Source organism: Globicephala melas, chromosome 7, assembly GCF_963455315.2.
Source record: "Globicephala melas chromosome 7, mGloMel1.2, whole genome shotgun sequence".
Lineage (NCBI taxonomy): Eukaryota > Metazoa > Chordata > Mammalia > Artiodactyla > Delphinidae > Globicephala > Globicephala melas.
The window spans coordinates 28,398,107-28,404,790 of record NC_083320.1 but is presented as its reverse complement, the minus strand read 5'-3'; the positions used below and the strand labels follow the sequence as shown (position 1 = coordinate 28,404,790).

The 6,684-nt window shown below is 43.1% G+C and overlaps 1 pseudogene; it reads right to left on the bottom strand.

The window, feature by feature from the left end:
* Window positions 1-4,957: 4,957 nt before the first annotated feature.
* On the bottom strand, window positions 4,958-5,677 carry LOC115853463 (thioredoxin, mitochondrial pseudogene; annotated as a pseudogene).
* Window positions 5,678-6,684: the final 1,007 nt, after the last annotated feature.

Below are 6,684 nucleotides of genomic sequence, written 5' to 3'. Positions count from 1 at the left end.
TAGATCCACTCCCGCTGAGGCCCCAGCTGTCCTGGAAAAGGGATGAGCAGTCCCCACTGTGCCCTGCCTCACCCATAAAATTGTGAGTGTTAGAAAATGACTGTTGTTGTTTAAAAATGCTGCAGGGGAACAGAAACTAGAAACAGAGGCATAAAAGAGAATAGAGAAGACTGAAAAATAAAAAATAATTATAACAGTTTTCAAATTGTGATTGTTGGTGCTCTCAATTCAACTTTTTCATTCATTTATCTGTTCATTCAAGAAAAGTATATCAAGACCGCCACAAGCTAGGTATTATACTTAGTGCCAGGGATACCAAAAAGCTGAATAAAATAGCTCTGTCCTCAGGGGAGTGGCTAGCTTAATGAGGGTGTCAAACAATCGCCACACAATGTGATACAAGGCTGCTTTACAGAAGGAACTCATGCACTGAAGATGTAGGATCTCATAGCCTTGAGGGAGTCAGAGAATCAGTGCCCAGGAGGACATGCTTGAGTTAAGCCTCAAAGAATGAGTAGAGGTTTACCAGATGGCCAAGGTGGGACAGAGCAAACCGGTTGCAAAGAACAGGGTAGACTCATTTTGGACATTGGCTTCAGCTGCTTCTGTGGTCTCAGCTTTTCTTTGCCTCTCCTGGGCAAAGCATTGATTGCATAAACAAAGTATTATTTTCAGAGGAGTATTTGATTTTATCTACGTAGTAAGTACAACTGGAATGAAACAACTCATGGGGTGTATGGCATTACTCAACCTAGGCTCATCAAATGAGCACCCTACAGAGGCCAGGTCTAGTCGCTAGAAGGGACAAGGCCTTACCCGCCCCCCAAATGTAACCTAAGTCGTTGGGTTTTTCTCCAAGTGTTCTTTCTATTCAAATATAACTCTTAAGGCAAGTTCCCTGGCCCCTACCTCCATCCAGTTTGCTGTCCTGATCCCTTCTGATAGAAAAGTTCTAGAGGTACTTCAGGGTGGATGCCATGCTATGAGTATAAAAATCGATTTGTCTCCAGAACAGGACAATAGGGCCATCATGAGAAAAAATTCGTGTCCTAAAGTCTATGATCTTTGTTTCTAGGAGGCAAACCTGGTTAAAAAGACATCTTCAAACTTTTCCATGCTGTCAAGTTTAATGAAACTCCTCCTTCTAATATCAACTTCATTTGAGGAAGCTGCTGTCAAAAAGGCTCCTAGGAGATACTGAGGGGAACACGTTAAATCATTGCAAGAAAATGGTTCTAACTTCAGTAAGGCAACTTTAAGAGAATAAAACTGAAATATCTTAAATGTACCAAGATGTCACACAAGGGAAACAAATGGAAATATGGAAATGCTGGGAGGAAAGGCACATTGGCATGATTAAGAAAAATACAATTGAAAGCATCTAATGTGGTTTTTTTTAAACACTCTGCCTTGTTCTAAGTGGATTTGGCAGTGAGTTATTTCCTGGGCAAGTGTAGAGGGGAGCTCTCTTATGAAACTAGTTAAGTGCAGACCACATGCTTTTACAGTCTTTGGAGCTGGGGGTAGAGCTGGCATCTGCTTTAGAAAACCAGGAGAGAAAGGCACTTCCACCCCCACTTGGAGGTGATTGAAGGAAGCACTAACAGTGGGCTGAGAAAGACTTCAGATTTCCTGTAACACTTAGACAAATGGAAGTAAATAAACCATTAAATGGCAGAGAAAAATAACCGTCCCAAGAAGGCAAAAGGAAACCCCTAGTCTCTCTTAAAACTGCAGCCTTTTTCCTAGAACTTGTCTCAGAAAGTTTGTCTCTGATGTTTGCTTTGGAATTGTAGCCACAGGGGACGTTTGGGGCCAGAACTGACCTGTCCAGTGAGCATTAATTGTCCTGATGGTATGGTAAACTAAAACCTTTTCAGGTTTTTTTTAGAGCATTATTTCAACTAAATTCACATTCTCATCTCAACGGACTTACTTGGCAGAAAGAAACCTAGATGTTGTGAGAAGAGAGAAGGTGGGAGAAGAGTTCAGAAGGAGTAGAAAAAGACACCTAGAAGAGACACTGGGTAGTTTACTACAATGGTACTGACTATACCAGTACCATTGAATGCTCTACTTACTAAAAAATCCGGATTATAATGTTCTGAAGTTGGGAATGAGAGAAGTCAAGTTGTTCCACATCAAATCAGGTATAATAGTTATTCTTAACTTTTTTTGTTTACATACGTCATTGAGAATATGATGCTAAGGGTAGACTCTATGTCCAGAAAAAATGTACATATTACTTACACACAGAATCCTCTTCTATAAGAACTAGTCGTAATACTCAAGATAGAATCCAATTAGTTACAACACACAAATATATAATCCTGTTCACTTGACCATCATAGACTTTCTTGCATCTAACCTAGTTTCATTCTAGAGTTTAAGCCTCTCTCCACTTTTTCTGTCCTCTTAGCTTAAGACAAGATCATTACAGAACTCCTTGTATAAAATTTTCATACGTGCTTGCAAAGGGCTATGAAATTTTATCATGATCATTCTTGAAGTTGAAACTTCTCTAATCTTTTCTTACAGATTGTTCGTTACAGAGAGTGCTTTCAATATCCAGTTTCAATATCTAGTTCTTCCTTCTGCATTAGTCACTCAGCTATATGATTACATTTTCTGAGCCTCCCTTGCAGCTCTGTGTGGCCATGTGACTAAGCTTTAAACCAATGATATGTAAGCACTGTACTATGTGGATCTTCTGAAAAATCTCCCTTCTCCTCCTTCACCCTACTGTCTGGAATGAAGTCACAATAGATGGAGACCAATAAACATCCTGGGCCATGAGTTTGAGATGTGATGGAGAAGACTGTCTGTTGACTCCCCTATTAGAAGATAAATTTCATGAGAACAGGGACCTTGTTTTTCTTGGTCAAAGCAACATTCTCTGAACCTAAAAAGTGTCGCCTGTGGTAAGGGCTCGGGTATTGAACAGCTACTGAATGAATAAGATGAATGAATGAAGGAGTTTACTCCAGAACCATGTAAAACACTAATCATAAAGTTCTCCCAGGGAATGTTCAGCCATCAGTAGGCATATGCAAGGTGTCAGATTCTATCACAGAATCAAACTCTTGCTTAATTCAAACCACATTACTTATCTTTGCTTCCTTTTGCTCTCCCAGACTTGCCGCTGTCATAAAAGGATACAGTTTTTTCTTACTGCCCTCCAATGTTCTCTTAAAACAAAATATTTTCAAATCTATTTTCATAACGATGCTTCCTAGTATTTTTTTCTGCTTAGCAAGTTAAAAATTCTTTAATTTTCAAGGTCACACCTACCTATTTTTGTATGCGTCTGCTGTTAAATGCAGACACTATTTTGAAACGATCTTAGGCGTTGTCTCAAGTCTACAAGAATCATCCAAAATGGTATCTAATGACATTCCTAGGACTTCAGACAATATTATTATTGTCATGGAATGTAGTCACTAGGTCCTAAGGATTTAACAAGATGTTGTTTACTGAAACTGAACTTCATTGAATCCTTTCCCATTCCACCGTGGTTTCCCACATTTCAATCTGTTGCCTGTTTTTGTCCCCAAACCTTACTTTTGTCCCCAAATCTTTTAAACAACTAAATTAAATATTAATCATCCTTGCTTCCCTGATATTCGAGGTGACCTTTTCCTCCTGGTATCCTTTTAATAAAGAAGAATATTCCCTGTGGTCTTTTTTTGGTCTCTTATGTGATTAAAGCGTTTGTAAAGTTCCCACTTTTTGCAATTACATGTCATTTTCTTCTTAATTTTTTAAACTCTTCCCCCCAAAGTTGTTGCTATGTCTTTTAACTATTTGGAGGAACAAATAGTTCACATCTTCCACTTTTGTGACATACCTATTTATACCTGAGCTCCTTGGTTTTTGCTCAAATTTCTTTTCAATTTATCCAACTTTGAGGGAAGATACTGTTTCTTTTTTTGTTAGGTATATTGAGCTTTTCTGATGTGTAGACTTCTCTACACATTATCCTCTCTTTCCCAGAGTAGCTTTCCAAACAGAAGCCTATTATAATAGAGAAAAGTAGAGGCCGTCAGATGAGCTCTTCCTAAACCTGTCCTCTATCAGTAATGTCTCAATTCTGACAGACCCAGAATGGAGGTCTGTCACCCAGGTCCTCTCTCCTTGCTTTTCTCTCAGTCCAAAGCTAATCTATGCCTGCCCTGGAATGCATCCAGTTCTGCCTTCTTGGGGACCTCGCTCTGTCAATTCTGCCGTCTCCTCTAACCTCAAACTCCTTTTTTCTCTATCAGCTCTTACCCTTTAACATATAAATATACTCACATTTTTTTTCCATCTTAAAAAAAAAAGCATTCTTAACTGTATATCTCCTTCTAATGACTACCACATCTCTCTTCTCAACCAAATGTTTGGGAAGAGAATCCTTGTCTCCATTTTCTCACCTCCTATTCATTTCTCCTTTTTTTTTAGAGGGGATCACATAAAGTTCTTTACTACAGACCTACAAAAAATGAGGGAATTATGTATATTACTCTCACTTGTTTGGGTTTCGTTTTTCCTTTTTTTTTTTTTTACAAAACAGCAGCAGGAAAGAAAAATGCAGGAGGCAGATGAGCCAGGCACTGGGGTTCAGATCACAAGGGAGCAGGGAGACCAAGCTGTTACTGCAGGCTGGCCCCAGGACTCTGTCCCAGCATCCTGGGAGCACGGCGACAAGCCCTAGAGGGAGCAGAGAGTGGGTGGGGCGACGGCTGTCCCGGCTCGGAGGTGGCACCGCTCCTTGGGCGGCCACCCTGGCGGTCAGCCAGGTTGGGAGCACTTGAGGCTCCTGTGTTTGGAGGCCTGGTCTCCAAAGCACAGACCCACAGGGGCCAGGCAGAGGGAGGAGGTGGAAAGGGCCAGGACAGAAGGGCTGTGGGTTCTATCTGGGTCCCCCGGGACCATGGAGCCCAGGTGGGCGGGGGCAGTCAGGACGCTTCCCTGCTTGTCAGACAATCAGCTTCTTCAGGAAGGCTTCCAGCTGGTCCTCATCCTTGATGCCCACAAACTTGTCCACCACATCCCCATTCTTTTTTTTTTTTTTTTTTTGCGGTACGTGGGCCTCTCACTGCTGTGGCCTCTCCCGTTGTGGAGCACAGGCTCCAGACGCGGAGGCTCAGCAGCCATGGCTCACGAGCCCAGCCGCTCCGCGGCATGTGGGATCTTCCCGGACCGGGGCACGAACCCGTGTCCCCTACATCGGCAGGCAGACTCTCAACCACTGCGCCACCAGGGAAGCCCCACATCCCCTTTCTTGACGGCCGGCACGGTGGGCACAGCTGACACCTCATACTCTATGGCGAGGTCTGTGTGGTCATCAGTATCCGGCTTGGCCATCACCACCTTTCCATGCTGCTTGGCCACCACCTTCTCTAACCTTGGCCCCAGGATCTTGCAGGGACTACACCACTGTGCATGGAGATCCACAACCACCGGTGTCTCACTGTTGACAACTCAGTCTTGAAAGTCTGGTCCATCCTGGATGTTAAAGGCTGTTGTACAGACTCTGGTGGTGTATATTGACTGGGCTTGGCTGGGTGTTACTGTCAGGTTGTTAGGACTGTGGGGTCTGCAGGGCCCTGGAGGCAAGGGGCGCCCACTGACTCTGAGAGGGCTTCCTGCAGATTATGGAGGCCAGGAACCTCCTCAGGAGAAGTTGCCGAACCATCTCCCTGCAGCGAGAGCAGAGGGATGCACGGCACGGCCCTCCCCACCGGTCAAGGGCACTTTTGTTCCCTATTCATTTCTTTACTCACTGCCTGCCATTCAGCTTGCACACATCCCCAGTCACCCAGTTGCGACAGCCAATGGTATTTGTAGCTTTCCTGCCCCACGGACAACACTGGACAATTACGAATGGAGCAGCTACTGGCCAGGTACTGTGCCAGGTGCTCTGCTCCAGAAATGAGAAGCAGATGTGATCCCTGCCCTCGTGGGACTCACGTGATCAGTCATTCCTGATTAATACTCAGGTCCCTTGATTGCCACTGCTCGCTTTGGCAGGTTTACTTAAATGCCACTTAAATCTCCCTGTTTTCGAAGACCCCTTCTTTCCTTCCCTTCCTTCTCTTCCTTCCTTCTCGCTTTCCTTCCTTTCTTCCTTTCCTTATTATACATGTCTTCTCAAGGCAATCACTTCTATACCTACAGCTTCAATTACTTTGTGCATACTCTAATGACAACACAATTTTAAATGTTTTCATTTATGTTTTCATTTACATAGGATGCCTCATTTACTAAAACCATAGATTCCAAGTTGCTCCATGAAAAATGTGATATTCTTAGCTGTCAACATTAGGGAATTTCCCCAATCACATTTTTTAATTGATTTAATGTGTTATTTTTGAAAACATAAGCTGGGATATCACAAAATGGACTTAGCCTGCAGAGCTTTACTTTCAACCAGAGAGCTCCATTTCCATGCTCCACTTAACAGAACCTAAAATGATCTTCCTTCCCAAACCTCTTCCTTTTCCTGCACTATCTAAGAAAAAGTAACCACACTCTACGTAGTTCCCTAAGCCAGAATCGTAGCAGCCATTTTTGCTTCTCGCTCCGTATCTAGCCCCTAAGCACTTCTATTCTACCTCCCAAATGACCTCAGATCCTTTCCCTCCACTCCAATCTCTGCCACTGCCTTTAGTTTGAACCCTCACTCCTCTCTTAGATGAATAT